This window comes from Cricetulus griseus, chromosome 2 (assembly GCF_003668045.3).
Source record: "Cricetulus griseus strain 17A/GY chromosome 2, alternate assembly CriGri-PICRH-1.0, whole genome shotgun sequence".
NCBI lineage: Eukaryota > Metazoa > Chordata > Mammalia > Rodentia > Cricetidae > Cricetulus > Cricetulus griseus.
The window spans coordinates 320985221-321002318 of record NC_048595.1 but is presented as its reverse complement, the minus strand read 5'-3'; positions in this window follow the sequence as shown (position 1 = coordinate 321002318).

Genomic DNA, 17098 nt, shown 5'->3' with positions numbered 1-17098 from the left:
GCTCTTGGCAGGTGGTCTTGGGAAGTCTAAGAAAGCAAATGGAACAATTCATGGACAGTAAGCCCAGAAGCAGCGTTCCATCATGGTCTTTGCTTTAGTTCCTGCCTCAAGTCCCTGCCCTGTTTTCCTTCCAGGATGGATTGTAAGCTTTAAGTCAAAGAAACCATTTCTTCCCCAAGTTGGCTTTAGTTAGTGTTTTATCACAGCACAGAAAGCAAAAGTTAGTTTCTTCAACATACTCAATCCTGCAGAAGGAGCACAACAAATTTTATCATGGAAAGAGAAGAAATAGGAAAGTTTTTGAAGTGGCTGACCTCTAGAGACGTCTTGAAGATTATGTTAATTACTGGCCATGGCACAGTGTACATGTTATTAATTTCTTTGATCCTCAGACCCTAAAAACAGGAGAGTCACGAGAGCTTCTTTATACTGTTACCAGAAGGATCCCATTAGCCAAAGATGCAAGGTGCCAAGCCTGTCTCAGGTGAGCATCCAGCAAGTATTGGCTGTTAGAGTGTCTGATGTTGTGGATTGTGTATGAGATGCCTCCACAGACTCAGGTGTTGGAACATTAATCCTAATCCACAGAGTGAGAGATGATTGAACATGAGATCTTAAACATCAGCCTCAGCTGGGAGTCCATCTTTGATGACCTCATATCTGAATGGACTGTGAAGGGACACGTCTTTGTAGAAAGTGTTTTGTTGTTTGCTTCTGCATTTGTGTTTTGACTTCTTGGCAAAGTGAGCAGCCTCTACCACGAGCTCTATAGCTAACATGAAAGTCCTCTCCTTAGGGCCTGAAGGATAGAGCCTGCTGACTGCAGTCTAAAATCTCTGTAGAGACATGAAGCAAAATAACCCTTCCTTCCCTTAGCTAATGTTGGCCAGTGTTTTGTTTCAGTGCTGAAAGCCAGTTACTGTGACTGCTTTTGTTCCCTTCTCCCAAGGAGACACACCTCCAGTAGTTTCTAGTGAGTTTTATCATTCACTGATAGTCCTGCTGCAAAACAGAAGACCCTACCCCCACCCTTTTACAAAATAAAAGCCTGCAAATAGCCATATCTTTGGAGAATTCCTTATCTATCACAACCTCCGTTCTTCTGTACCCTGAGATCAAAGGCATGCCCCCTCCCAGGTTATTTTTGTGTTTCTGTCTGATTTAGTTGGTAGAGGGTCTGCATGTCTATAGCTGTGCACATTCCACATCAGGAGACCCAAAGGGGATAAATCCAACTTTCTTTTTCTTGATTTTTGCCTCCACTAGGAAAATATGGTGTGGCACTGATGGGACCCGGGCACAGGACACCAGGTTTTCCCTCATATTCACAGGTACATCTGCTCCTGGATTAAATTTTGAGATTGGCTATACCACCACCCAGTGCCCTGTCACTGTCTGGTTACTGTTGGGCTGAATGGGCTTTCTGTGAATATGGAGTTTGTAAAATCACATTACTCTTTTGTCACATCACACAGCAGGTAAAACAGTGGACTATTTTAGACCCTGCACACCAAGGAAAAGCACACATGCATGGGAGGAGTTAACGTCTCAAAGGCTATGTTTGTTTCCTTTGCCTTTTTCTTGCCTTGGAAATGTCTTTTACAGTTTTGAAGCACATCTGTGATCCCTTGTCCTTAAAGGCCCACTACCCCAAAAGTGCCACCTATCCACACCCCATCTGAATCCCTGCATCAAAACAAGACAAAAAAAAGAAAATAGTTTATAGCGCAGCTAAGTTTCCCAATTTTTTAATAGCAAATTATTCTAAAGTTGAGATAGTGAGGTGGCCCGGCCAATAAAGGGGCTTGCTGCCAAGCATAAGGACCTGAGTTTGAGCCTATGTGAAAAGAACTGATTGGCACACACTGTCTTGGGTCTTCCACACATGTCATAGTATGAATGTAATAATGTACACCCAAAATAAGTAAAGAATAAGGAAGTTGATAGATTAGTATAATAAATATATAAACCAACTGCCTACAGTCAATATTTACTCATATTTTGACATTTTTTGCTTTTTTTGGTTTTTCGAGACAGGGTTTCTCTGTAAAGCTTTGGAGCCTATCCTGGCACTCGCTCTGGAGACCAGACTGGCCTAGAACTCACAGAGATCCACCTTCCTCTGCCTCCCGAGTGCTGGGATTAAAGGTGTGCACCACCAACTCCCAGAGACATTTTTTATTTTTCTATGAGTGTGTGTATAACCTCATAACACTCCATCCCAAAATATTTCAGCACCTGTATTCACAAAAAACAGCACTCTCCCACATAGCCTCATACTTCTGTCACTCCTGAGCAAATTTATTATAATTCCACGGTATTATCTAACAGTATACATTCCAATCTCTCTGCATATACTAAGAAGTCAAGTAACATGTTTGGTTGCTAACAGTTTTATATCTTTTGGTAAAGATTAGTCCTCCTACCTTCAATTTCAATGGCACTGACTTCTGCACCTGTCCATGCCAAGGTGGCATACATGTCCCATAATGACCATCAGTAGGCAGTGTCTGGAAGAGGCAAGGCAGGAGGGTGGTGTTATAAAGCGTGAGGGCAACTGTGGAAGATTCCATGGTGGGGGAGGTTGACTGAGGCAGAGGGAAAAACATGCCAGTGAGACAGAGCTTAAATGAAAAGTTTTATTAGAAGGTGGGGGGGGGGGAGAGGTAAAGAGAGACACATAGACAAAGGACAGAAAAGAAGAGGAAAAGTCCTGTCTGTCCCAGGGGAACGGCGGGGAAAGGGGGAGGGGAGAGCGTAAGTGGGCTGGGGTCTGTCTTTTAAAGGGGTCCTTTGCACCTGCCTGCATACTATACAATCATGGAACACTGGGGCTGACCAGGGTATTGCCTGAGTGCATTCTGCCAGGTGACGGGGCAGGCCAGCATAATGCCTGAGACCTTACAGGTGGTACAAAATAAACAACAAATAAACAACTGCATCTCATTGAGAATAGAAGATCATGTCTCCCTGGGCTAACACAGCACATCTCTAGTCTTTCCTAAGTCCCTGGGAACATTCTCTCAACTGTACCAACGTTCTTGCTCCTCCACAAACGCTGAACACACGGCAAGCCTGCAGTCTCTGCTGTCTTCGTCTTCCTGGGATACTTTTCTCCCTATATAGGACAGCAGGAGGTTGCTCACCACCAACAACCTATCCTTTCTTGACTACCGTGAGTGGAGTTGCAAACCACCCTCCAGTGTATTTTACAGCAACTTCCTTCTTTTTAAAGATGTCTGTCTGTCTGTCTGTCTGTCTGTCTGTCTGTCTGTCTGTCTGTCTGTCTGTCTGTCTATTTGTGTGTACCTGCATGAGTTCATGTGTACCACATGCATGTAGGAGCCTCCAGAATCCAGAAGAGAGCATTGGAGGCCCTGGAACTAAGCCACCATATGGGTATTGAGAACTGAACTCATGTCCTCTGCAAAAGCACCAAGCATTTTTAACCAGAGTTGTTTCTATAGTCCCTAAGCTCCAACTTCCTATAAATTTCTTTTCTTTTACTGATTGCTTGTTGCATTCCCTAGGAGATATGTATTCCAAAGACAGGGCTTTTGTGTGGCTAGTTCACTGCTACAGTGTTAGCTGCAGGGCCTGTGTCTGACTCCATCCAATTAACTACTATTTATTAAAAGCCACAGCTGAGCTCCAAACACTGGGGAGAATCAGGTTGTTAGATAGATCTCTCAGTGCTCATGTGATCTAGTCATTCATCCATTTCTTGCTGCTCCCGGCCTGTGGTAAGGCCTACAGCCAACAATGCCAGCTATAACTCCCAGTGCTAAACAATCTCATTTCTAAATTTGAAACAATTTCTCAGTGACTCACAGTAAAAAAATTATTGTGTAAAACAGAAGTAAGTCACACATGTGCACGTATTTGAAATAAAAGTTTCTGTCTGGGCAGTGCTGGTACATGCCTTTAATCTCAGCACTCAGAAGGCAGAGGTGGGTGGATCTCTGTGAGTTTGAGGCCAGCCTGGACTACAGAATGAGTTCCAGGACAACCAGGTTACCCAGAGAAATCCTGTCTTTAAAAGCAAACAACAACAACAACAACAAAGAAGTTTCACTAAGCAACACTTCTTTTTGTCATATATACAATTTCCACTTTGTCCTATTTCATTTTTTTGTTGTTTTTGTTGGTTTCTCTGTGTAGCTTTGGAGCCTATCCTGGCTCACGCTGGAGACCAGGCTGGCCTCAAACTCACAGAGATCCACCTGCCTCTGCCTCCCGAGTGCTGGGATTAAAGGCCTGTGCTACCAACGCCCAGGCCCCTATTTCATTTTTTTAAAAGCTGATTATGAGATGCTAGGTGATTTTGAACTCCACTAAGTAGTTGTGATCTGTAGCTCAGAACAGAAAAAAAACCCACTTTTTTGGCTCATTTCCCTTCTCACAGAAATCTAACATAGTCAAGATTATTTTAATATACATTTTACTAAAGAGAAAATTGAGTTTATTCAGAGTCATGCAGAGGAATTACAATTTGTACTTAAACTCTGCACTGAGCATCCCTTTTCAAGAGAGAGTTCAGTTATTTAAAAAATAAAACAGCTTTCCAAATTATTTTGTGCTTAGTAGGGTGTCTGTGGATAGAAAAAATATTAGATCTTACACACATGCATAAGGATACTGTTTTAGGCCAAATATAGGTGACAGTGTTATATTAAAAAATAAAATATTTCTAACTACCTCTATAGTCATTGCAGCATTTAGTTACACATGCTCTCAATATAATAATTTAAAAAGGACAACTCCTACCTAATGGAGATCCAAAGAATTCTTTGTTATTGCTACCCACTCATCTTCCTCCAGTAAATAGATCAGTAAAAGGATAGAACACACTGACCACACCTTAAGAAGCATGGCTGGTAGCCTTAACTGGGAATCTATAAAATACTTCAGTTTTATATGTGTCAATTACTTAATTTACTATTTTGTGGTGGTGTGTTTTGAACTCAAGGCCTCAAGCAAACAGGGTTTGTATCCCTGGACCCTATATGTATAGATTATTAGTTAATAACAAACTATAGGGGTACCAGCAACATGCTGAATTTGTCACCAGCATAAATATTAACATTTTGTAACACTTTACACTGTTTCAGAGATTTCAAAGTATTATTCGTGTTCATCACTACATTAAAACAATGCTAATTCTCATCTCCATAATCAGCTCTTGATATTTAACACACTGAAAAGGAAAGGCGTTCATTAGTATAGCACACAATTTATTTTAGAATATTTTGACTGATAGTCATAGCTCCATATGGGTTTTGTATATCCAAGTACATTCTTTTAAAAAATAATAATGAAAAGAGATCCTCACAAATGATATGAATAATCATATCTCAAAAAGATAATACCTAACATACACCACGCGTTTGAAAAGCAATCATTGAAGGAACACAAATTAAAAAACAAACAAACAAAAACAACAAAACACAATGAGATATCACCTCATCCCCACTACAATGGCTTCTACCCAAAAGAAGAAAAGTGCGAAATGCTGGTATGGATGCAGAGAAAGGGAATTTTCAGATCCTCCTGGTAGAACTGTAAGCCAGTGCAGACATTATGGAAAACAATATAGACGTCCCTCAAAAAACCAGAGATAGAACTCTCTATAATCCAACTGTCTTTGCGTTTTTAAAGTTATGTGTTATTATTCTATGGTCTGAGTGTTTGCCTGCTAGTATGTAAATACACCATGTGCATGCCTGCTGTCCCTGAAAGCCAAAAGAGGGATTCAGATCCTACTGGAACTGGAATTACAGGTAGTTGTTAAATGCTCTGTGGGTGCTGGGAACTGAATCCAGGTCCTCTCAGAGCAGTGCTTCTACCTGCTGAGCTGTCTCTGCTGTCCCATGATTCAGCTGTCTTACTCCTGGGTACATAATCTAATGGCACTGAAATCAATGTGTTGAGGACATGTATGCTCTTGGGTGTTTACTGTAGCACTATTTAGAAGTGGGCCACCTTCCTGGCTATTCACCACCTACAGGAGTCTTGTAGCTAGCGGAGGGGGGTTAGGGGAGTGAGGGCATTTTCCAGGAAACACGGAAATGGATGTCCAGAGAGTCCATTGGTACTTTAAGCCTTCCTTTGTCTCTCTGTCTGCTGTCACTTTCCCATAGTTGTCATTTCCTTATCTTACTCCTCCACTGAGGTGTCTGTCTTGTTTTTTGGCTTACATTTTGAAAGGATCTTTGAATTAATTTGTTTTGCCAGATGTAAGCTGAGAAAGTCAATTTAACTTATTGCATACCCATTATTCATTTTCTTAAGATACTGAGATGATTTATTTTCCTCTCAACAGAGTGGGGAAAGTTTAAATTTCTGGTCTGAGTTCTGGTGTTAGTCTTCTTGAATTATCACACTGCCTCACAGAACAAAAGGGCCATGGCGGTGGCCAATGGTTTAAATTATGTCTAGCTAGCATTGTAATGCATGGTGAATACGAAATAATAAATAACAGGTCCATGTTTGCACTAAAGTCTCTGATGGATGAAGCCTTGCTGTGGTTTTCATTTAGCCTTGTGTTAAAGTTAGCCATATTTCTCTGTATGTTTACAGAAATTCAGGTTGTTGTATGTTCTGTGAATTGAAATGTTTGACAGATTTGACCTACTTTCATGTTGGGATCATCAAAATACACAAACTTGAGCTGGGGAGATGGCTCTGTTGGTAACGTACTTGCTGTGCAAATGTTAGGACCTGAGTTCTGATCCTAGCATCTACATAATGGCCAGGCATGTTGGTGTACACCTGTAATCCAAGAACTGGGTGTAGGAGGAGACAGAAACAGGCACATGTAGGGGCTTTCTGGCCAAGCTAATCTACCTGAAGCAGAGAACTCCTAGTTCAGTAAGAGACCTGTATAGAAACTTAAGATACCAGAAGTCAACATCTGACCTCTACAAACTCAGGCACAGGTGAGCATACCTACATATACACATTGCATATCACACACACACACACACACACACACACACACACACACACACTCCCATGTGTACACACACCATTACCATCAAACAAAACACAAGCAACCAAAGAAGATGAATGAACTTGAGTTGACTTCTAAAATTCCTCTGAGGTGATCTAAACTCTGTGATGCTATCTTTATAAAACATAAAACAGTAACTCTCATTTCTTTTCAAATCTCCCTGGATCTCTGATACCAATGGATGGAGCACAATGTGCTTAAGATAGAATCCAGAGTCCTGTGATCTAGGACCTGTCTTCCTCATCAATCTCATAGCTGCTTGCTTGCCCACATGTATCTGTTGAAACCTTCTAAAAACCTTTTCATTTTCTCACTTGCACTCCAATCTTTGGGCAAAGGCAATCCACTTTTCCATTTTGGTTATTTCCTTGGAAGCTCCTATTGGTCTACTGAAACACCTCTATGGCATTGTTCAGTGTTTGAAGATGTCTCTTACACTAGCCTCTATTCATGGCTCTCTAAGCAATGGAAGAGAATCTGTGTTGTCATTTTCATCAAAAGCGTTGATCTGAGTGCATTATAGTGTTCTGCTTAAGCCAGTAAAGAAAAGGAATTTATTAGCATGTGTCAGAGGCATTTCCGATAGTGAAAAACTGATGCAGTCACACCACTCTAAGTGATGGTGTTTGGGGATAATGACATAGTAAGAATTAGTGATGGACGGGTCACCTTTGTGTCCTTTATGTTCTCCCAGCCTGCTGTTTGACTGTGGTCTTTGCTATGAATGCTGTATACAGTTGTTACACATGGGCTGCCTCTTCCAGGTGGATCAAGAATCCTTAGTTTCTGATGTGGAGTTTCTTTGAGGCTGCGGCTAATCTGACTTCTGCCCAAATTGGGAGTGTGAGTGGATTAGAATCACATAGGGCAATAATGGGAGTAAGTGGATAAATATGCCCATTCTACAAAGACGCTCAGAGTTGCCCAGGAGGAATCAGCCTCAGTTGTCCAATATCCAGCCACCAGCTCAGTTAGGCACTCTATGATTGGCTCTCCCTGGTTGAATTTTTCTAGTTCTCTACTTGTTTCTTCAAATCGATTCCCAAAATAAATCATCTTGTTTCAGGCTCTGCTTCTGGGAAGAGCCCAGACGAAGCTAATTTAAATCAGCTCCACTGCGTTACATTTCTTTTTCTTAAATTTAGAGATGTTTGGAAACTATTTGCAAGTCTTATGAAGTAGACACTAAATAAAGATGGTGTGAAATCCAAGTAAACAGGACAGCACCCAGCATGTTGTATATAAATGCACTCACTATAAAGTAAGAATTGTTCTGTGAATAGGACTTTCCCCTCGCCTCAGTTGGGAGGCAGACTCAGACAATTGCTGCGTTTTGGAAAAACATGTCTCCATAATTCTACAGCTGTGCTTAGATGATAACTGAATAGTAATGTTTTGCTCACAGCTCCACAGATGGTGAGGCCCCAGAAGACATATGACTCTTCCATAGAGGGGCAGTGCATGAAGCATGGGTGTCGGTGGGCTCTGAGTACTGGTGGTTGTGTGTATGAGTGTCTCTAGACCTATGTGTGTGTACTTATCTTTCTTTTTAAAAAAATTATGTATGTGTATATGCATGTGTCTATATGTTACATGTGTGCCTGCACCTGTGGAGGCCAGAGGAGATATCAGATCCAATGACGCTGGAGTTATAGAAGGTTGTAGGCTACCCTACATGAATGGATGCTAGGAACCAAATTTGTGTTTTCTGAAAGAGCAGATGGTGCTCTTAACCAAGGAACCATCTTTCCACCCCCTCCATATTTATTTATGTTTTACAAGTGCAAGGTATCAAATCCAGTGCAAACATTTTAAACATCTCAGTCTTTGGAAAAGATAACAGGCAAAGGAGGTGTTGAAAATGAAAAGTGTCAGGCAATCAATTTGGCACTGGAAACTGAAACTGCAGAATTTTTGTATCATGTGTGATTGGAAGGGACATTTGGTCATTCCCAAGCTGGTTTCTGATGGAGGCAGAGCCAAAATTCAGGTCTTTGAGCCCCTTTTCAGAGTCCTTCAGGACACCACACTGCCTTTCCTTTAGGGGCTTTTTGTTGAACTGAAGGCCAGCACTCTTTTCCTGTGAAGGTTGGTGGAGTAAACAATGTAGGCTCTGCAAGAACAGGCAACCTGGTGCAGCCGCTCACCTCTGTCATTGAGTGAAATCAGAGTATAGACAACTAAAGTGAGTGAGCATGGACACACTCCTGAAAAGACTGAGACATAACCACAGGTGAGGGCCTGGTTTTGGCCAGTGGGTCACCCTTGGCTGGCCCAAGTTTCATAGGAACATATGGCAAGTTCTGTTTGGTGATCTAGGATCCTAAAGAATTAAAATCTCCATCCAGCCTGATGGTGAGAGCTGTTATTGCATGGCGGTCTCCACAGGACTGGGCTTCCTTCCAGGCCTGAGTGTGCTCAGACTCTGAGCCAGCATCCAGGAGAGTGGACCTGGCACTCTTCAGTTTCCAAAAGGAATCACAAATTCCCTTCCTGTGCAGATAAAGGAACAATTGTACCACAGGAGACTTACTGGAAAGTAAAGCAGGGTCACCAGGAAGGAACAGGAATTTGCTTCTAAGTCATAGTTCTCCTAGTCTGGCCGGGAGTCTGTCAGGCCCGGAAAGCCCAGCTGGGATAGTTGGCAGACTTGGAAAACTTCCAGAACCTTCACTCATGGGATGATACATGGGTCTTTTTGGCAATTTCTATGGCCCACTTAGGACTTCCTGTGGCTCATCCAGCTATCTCATCCTCCTCATGTTCAAGCACAGGAGTCTCCACATGATTTTACCCTCAACGGTTCTCTGTGAAGGCGATGCTATTGCCTGTTAAGCACCTTCTCCAAATTGTGACATGAGTCCTGAATCCTAAGCCCTCCTTGTAGATATTGAGGTTTGAGAAAGCACAAAGCAATTTTTTTCCCAGAGAAGGTCAAGTCTAGGGGTTTAGGCGAAACCCAAAGTGTGTGCCAACAGGCTAGATGTTTGCCCTTGTGCTTGTGTGTACGCATGCATGCACACAATTATGTGTGTATCTCAGCTCACCTTTTAAAGTAGGTCACCTTCTCCAAGGCCTCCACTCAGGGAAGGTCATTCAGCAGCCTGGGTGCTCCTGAATAGATTAGTTACAGGATATTCTCTGTCACTTTCACCCTCTCCTCTCCTCTCCTCTCCTCTCCTCTCCTCTCCTCTCCTCTCCTCTCCTCTCCTCTCCTCTCCTCTTCTTCTCTCCTCTCTTCTTTCATATCTACCATATGAATTCACCTCATGGTCTGTTTCTGGTTTCTAAGAGCAGAGGGCTTACAATGACTGGATGGAGCTGTAGGTGGATTTAATTATCTAAATCTCAAAAAAGATATACAAGGTTACCTGTCTCAATGCTTGACTGTCCATGCCCATCACTGGACATGAGTTTCTGGCGATTAGGGAAGCCTTTGGAATTGAAGTGATTTGTGGTGGGAGGGGGGAAGTTCACCTCATTATCTTTCCTGAGTAGCACTCTTTTCCCCAGAGAAAGGAAGGCTGGCAGTTGTGTGAGGCTGGAGAAGCGAGAAGGGAAGAAGGAACGAATATTTGATTATTTCTTCATAAACAACCAGTTCCTTTAGCACCTGGCTGTGGTTTCTGCTGCTGTGAGGAGAATATCAATGGCTTTAATATTCCCTTCTTTGTGCCTTGGAATCCGTTGCCTGCCATTTTGAGCTCTCTGGCTTTCAGACCAGCGCCAGCCCAGAAAACCAGGGCAGCTGTAAAAGGGAACTTTAGCCAGAATTCTTTCAACTGAAGCCTGCCTTGGTGGTCCTTCTCTCCGCATGGTGTCTCTTCACACATCTCTAACCTGTACCTTCACCCCAGTTCCTTGACAGGAGCACATCCCTAAGTGTACAGATGCCACTGCCCTTACATAGGGACTTAAAAAGAAAAAAAAAAAAAAGAGGTCTATTTTGTTTGAATACAATCATTACCCTCAGTAGCACTATTGACAAAGAATGACTCTGGAGTATTAACGGGAAGAAAAGAGGCAGCAACAATAACAAAGTCAAAGCAAAATTGCAAAGAACCAGACTGTGGAGAAGGAAGCTATGCAGGTTGCATAAATTTGAAATGGCTCAATACCACAAGGTGGCGCTGTTAAAACACCTCATTTTAAAGCCTCAAAAAAGATACAAATAAGGGGAACAAAACTAAAGAGTCCCTTTATGCAGAAAATACTTTGTGTCAAGAGCAGAGCCGGCATAGTGCAGGCACCACTAGTGCCTATGAGCCTGTGTTAGTGTGGTTTGTGCATGTGGAGTGTGGCTGTAACCATTTTAAGGAGTAATGTTATAGGGAGTGGTAATTTTGGGGGGTAGAAGAGGGAGCAAAAGTTTCATAATTGATACTTTAGTAATTCAAACAGGAACTTTAACACTTGTTAAAAATGTACATTGGCTATTAAATGTACCTCCTCTTCCTGTCATCTTTTCAAGTGTGACATTTTAGACATTAGAATGATAGGCTAGGGCTTAACTCAACCCACTTCTATTCTACATCGAGAGCTTGCACACTGGGGACATTTATTTGAAAACAATTAGTACCCCATTAAGGGAAACATGAAGCCTGTGGGTCACAGATGTTCTTGGCTGCTTTGAGAAATCAGCGTGTAGGAAGTTGGTAAATTAAGACTCTGTGGAAAATAGCGGTGTTCTTGAGAGCATGTTGTCTATTATGTGGCTTGCTGATGTCAGTGCCACTGTTAGGACAAGGGACCATATTCGTGTCTGAGTGGTCTGTATGTGCACGAGGCATCCATTTACTGACAGCAAGATGAAAAGCTGGTATTTCACAAGTTTGTTCATTGGAGATGGGGTGTTGATAGAATGGTTCACAAAGTCTTGTTCTTGAAGGCAGGAGTGGGAAGTAATCCAGTGGTACAGGCAGAAATGCCTAGAACTTTGCTGATTGCATCCCCAGAGCAGCTTTCTAGATTAGGAGATACGAGAGCATCTCCATTCCTGCCATGAGGTCCCAAGAACATAAACAACTACTACCACCTGATTGCAGGACATTGGGTGGAACCTGGAAGCTATTCTAGACAGAAAAATTCAGGCACATTAAAGGGAAATGCCTATATACTTTGCAATTTGTAGTTCGATAAAATCTAATAAAATATTGAGAATTACTTTGAGAAAAAAAGGAAAGAGACCTGGGCCATATATAGAGAGCAATGTGAGTTTTTATATGTATATACACATGCATATATACAGACACAGACACAAACACAGACACAGACACACACACACACACACACACACACACACACACACACACACACACACACACGTGTCTGTGTATATTTAAGCGGGAAGTATTTTATTGTTGTTATGTAATAGAGACTCACTTTGCTGCTCAGATTAGTCCTGAGTTCATGCATTCAAATGATACTCTGTATTGAGCCTCCAAGTAGCTGGGTCTGCAAGCCACCACCACCGTATATCTGACTTTAAGTTGGGTTTGAACCCAGGGCCTCCAGCATGATACACATGTGCTATGTTAGTGAGTTATACTCTGAGGGCTTTCATATAACTTTTCTCCTTTTATATAATGCCCATCACTTTGCATCTCACATTGTCACATTTTTCCATCATCCATGCAGCAGGAGACCAGGGGAAGGTCCCTGTTTTCCCTGTAACTGGGGAAAACTGTACAGGTTACTGATGAGAGCTGCAGCTAGGATGAGTCCTGACTGATTCAATTACAGAGGCATTGCTCCATCTGTAAATACAATTCATGATACAAAAATCAACCAGTCCCTACTTGGGGATAAAGATGCTAATTAAAATATGAATCTCCAAGGAATGTGCCTTATTTAGATATACAACATATTAGCCACATCTGAGCCTACAGCACTATAAACAGCTACTACTATGAATTGATTTGAAGTAGTCAACAGAACTGTGTATTTATTATTAGACTTTTTCAACTGAATCATAAGTCTATTAGCTGTAGAGATCCCTCTGTGTCTTACTGGGAAGATGTGTATAAGGAAAGATTGTGTGCTCATGCGTGTGCCTGTATATGAGCAAGTGTGTGTGTGAGTGCCTATGTGTGTGTATGTGTGAGTGTATGTGAGTGTGTGTGTATTAATGAGTGTGTGAATGCCTATGTGCATGTATGCATGAGTGTATGTTAATGTGTGTGTGTGTGTGTGTGTGTGTGTGTGTGTGTGTGTGTGTGTGTGTGATGAGCATGTGTGAAGGTAGCAGCTCTTTCTGATACACATATTTCTTCTATATGCCAACTCCCACAGTCCATTGGGGATCTAAGTAATTTGTTTGGATAATTCATCACATTATACTTAAACTATCCAGATACTTTCATGATGTTTAAAAGAAATAAGATCCCTATGGTGACTAGAATTTTTTTTAAAAATATAGGATATTTGAGAAGATGAATTATTCTAGATCCTTGTATAACTCATCAGCAAAGAACCAAATTCCTAACTTGCTTTGAAAAAAATGCAAAAAATGTATTAGATTCTCTCATGATGAATCTTGAAATCTTGGGGGCAGATTAATATAGAAGTAATAAAGTCAGGCATAATTTCAGCTTTTCTGAGGCTGAGACAGAAAGATTGCTATGAGTTCAAGGCCAGCCTGGGCTACAGAGTAGAGCCTGGTCTCAAAAAACAAATAACAAAACCCTAAAAATCCAAACTAAACCCCAAATCCTCCTCAAACAAACAAAAAGAGAAAGAACAATCAAGAGCCTTTTATAAATTAGTTATAGTCATGCTTCTGTGTAGGCCAGGCTGGCCTCAAACTCCTGGTCTTCCTGCCTCAGCCTCCTCAGTGCTTGAATTCCACACTCAACTTTAAGAAACCTTTAGACACAAGCAGGGGACCTAGGGTCTAGGTTGAAGTTTCCAGGTCTGGCCTTCAATGGTTCTGAACCATGGATAGAGACTGGTTAGAGACTATCTGAACCATGGATAGAGACTCCATTTATTAATTCTCCTGCCTTTCAAAGGGGTCGTGAATACTGATTGTGCAGAACTCAGTTGGAAGACTTGGGTCTGCAGTAAGCCTCCAGCTCCTTTGCTATAGTAACATAAGACTGTTATTTATAGCCTATCCTATCCATCACATTCGCATCATCTTTGGTGTGCTACCTGCTTGTCTCAAAGGTGCCATTGAGTTTTGCTTGTTTGGCTAATGATTTGCTGCAGTAGAGACTTGGGGTGGCTTGCTGGATTCCCCAGCTCCAGGAAACCACAGGTGGCACAGACCAGTACCTTCACGATTCCCTGAGGCTACTGGCATTCCTCCATGTGGGCTCTGCAGCACACACTGCATTTTCCATGTCAGGCCCACATCAGGCTGTCAGGCTTGAATCCCTCAGGACTTGCCTTCAGAGGTGGGGGCTACAAGGGAGGACTTTGTTGATTTGGCTCAGGCTCAAACAATCTATTTTAGAAACTTTAGAAGCCTCTGTTTAAGGAACATTAAAAGGCCCGTAAAAGAGCAGTGCCGAGCTGGCTAACAGTTGGTTTGTTAGTGAGATGAAGACTCATATACCTTATCTTGGTGTTTAGTCAGTTGATAAGTTATTTTAGTATATCATTTTTTTCCTTTTTTCCCCTGTTAGTGAAGAGTTGCCAAGATTCTACAGTCTTTAGTAATCCCTTGTGGAGTATGCCTTTTCCATTTCCTTTTAGGAGGTTCAGTCCTTCTCCAGTATGAAGAGTAAAAAAGACAAAAGAGAAGTTCAGAGTAACAATGCAGAAAACAGCACTGAACTGAGAATTTTGAGTCTCCAGTGCTAGTACACACCTTTGGTATTATAAACAAGCAAGTAGGTGTTTACTAGGTGACCAAAATGAAGTTAAGATGAGAGTTCCAGGCCACCCTCAGAGTGCATGTGCAGCAGGAACTTCTTTCTCTACAAGCTTATTCCATAAAGAAAACATAACTGTCTGTTTTGATAACACATGCAATACGGTGAGGGAAATACATAACATGAGACCTAGGAGATATAGGTCAGGACGGAAGCCTGATGGGAGCTCACCCAAAGGTGATGTGTCATAAGGGTTCGTAGCGGTCACAGTCCCGACTTTGTTGGTTTGGATCCAGGGGCAAGTTAAACTAAATCCAAGTGTAAAACCAACTTCTGACAACAAGTAAGGGATATATGTATGTTTACTCAAAACTATTGTCTCTGATGGCTCAGAATTGGCTTTTCTCCTTCATTTTGCTGCAGAGTAGATATTTGAAATATTTAATAAGGTCAATTTGTCCGTGTTCTAAATTACAATTTCATTTAGAAAATGGGACCAGAAGACAGTATGTTTTGCTGGTCAAAGACTCAGAGCCCAGCATGGTGAAGTCGAGACCATAGGAACTTTGGAACCTGAGTAGAGAGACAACAGGGTAGGGCTGGGGTCTCTGGTGACAAACGTGATCACCGTAGTTTTTATCCACTAGTATTGGTGCTAGGATAGCAATTAGGAAATTGCAGAGAGGAAGGGATTTGGTATTTCTAGGTAAAGGAATATGCAAGTTTCCTTCTAAGGGAGGAGAGAATGTCACTGAAAAGTAAAATGTCTTACTTGAAGTTAGCTATTACATATTTATTCTGATGAGGTTGTGTTGTGTTTAGACTTAAGGAAACAGAGAATCCAAGGTATCACAACTTAATTTCCAGTCTTTCATGTGTTTTTCATGACATATTGAAATGCAGGGACTAGGTATCTGCAAATGACCTTAGGGTCCCATGCTGAGTTGCCTTGATGATGTGACACCAGGTACTGGTGGTTGCCCAAGATCAGGTTCTCTTACTCCATGTTTGAGCTAGGGCTTTCCTGGCACACAGTAGCCAATATTGCCAGTTCCATGGCCATTATTTCAAAGTGCCTTAGAAAGGGGTGTAGGAGGAATGTTAGGTACTCTGTATGTCCAGCAAGAGTGCCTTGGTCCATCTCTCTATGGGGACAGGGGCTAAGCCTTGCTATGTAATGCTGAGTCTCTGAGTGTTCCAGAGATTTGGACCTGACTGGTACATTGATGGAATGAAAACACACACACACACACACACACACACACACACACACACTCTCTCTCTCTCCCTCTCTCTCTCTCTCTCTCTCTCTCTCAGAAAAGTGGGATTTGGAGTGGACTGAGTTTTCTGTTAAAGGCACTGTGGAAGCTCAATATGTCTATTACATTCAATTGAGCAGAGAGGCAGGGTCACTGCATAGAGTTGAATGAGGAGGTGGGGTTATTCTACACAGATAAACAAAGAGGAGGGTTTGCAGCATGCAGCTGTATCAAGGACACAGGCTCAGAAAATTTCAGTCTCCATAAAGGAGCAGTCTTCAGGCTGTAAATATCTCTGGAGAGAAAGCTATGGGGGACACTTTCTACACACTGTAAACATTTACACTTGGACCATGAGGGAACGATTTGCCATTTCCACTGGGGTGGGGATTGGGGAGGCTTTGCCATTTTCCCCTTGGATCTGAAGCTAGGGTCCTTGACATGTCTGTGCACATGTCAATAACACACATTCTCTCTGGACTTAACTCACTCAGGGCTTCCTCCAGTCCCTACAATGCAAGTCTTCATTTCCCCCCAAGAAACCCTTGTCCTTAACCTATCCTCTGATGTGTCAGGGAGTTTCCTCCTAGCTCCATGGCTGTCAGTTGCAACCCACAAGAGCCTTCCCTTTGAAAATTATTCTGGTGATGAACCAGGTTTAAATTGTCACCCAGAGTCCTATGAATAACACATAGCCAAGTAGCGCTGGCTGCCTGATGAAAAATTCTCCTGTATCCAGAGTTAACTCTTATCATGGGACAGACTGACCCTTCTTAGGCTGAATTGGAGCCTCACAGGGCAAGGGGCTGCCACTACTTATAATGCCATCTATCACCATTAATGTGCTGTTCTGAATAGATGAGCACCAAGCAGTCCACAAAAGGATGTGCTCACAGTGAAATGTCATAGGGAACTCAAGTGAATGACACAGACACAGTAGAAGGTCTTGTCAATCCAATCACTGTCACTAATGATTATTTACCCAGCTTGGACAAGGTGCTTTGCTCTAT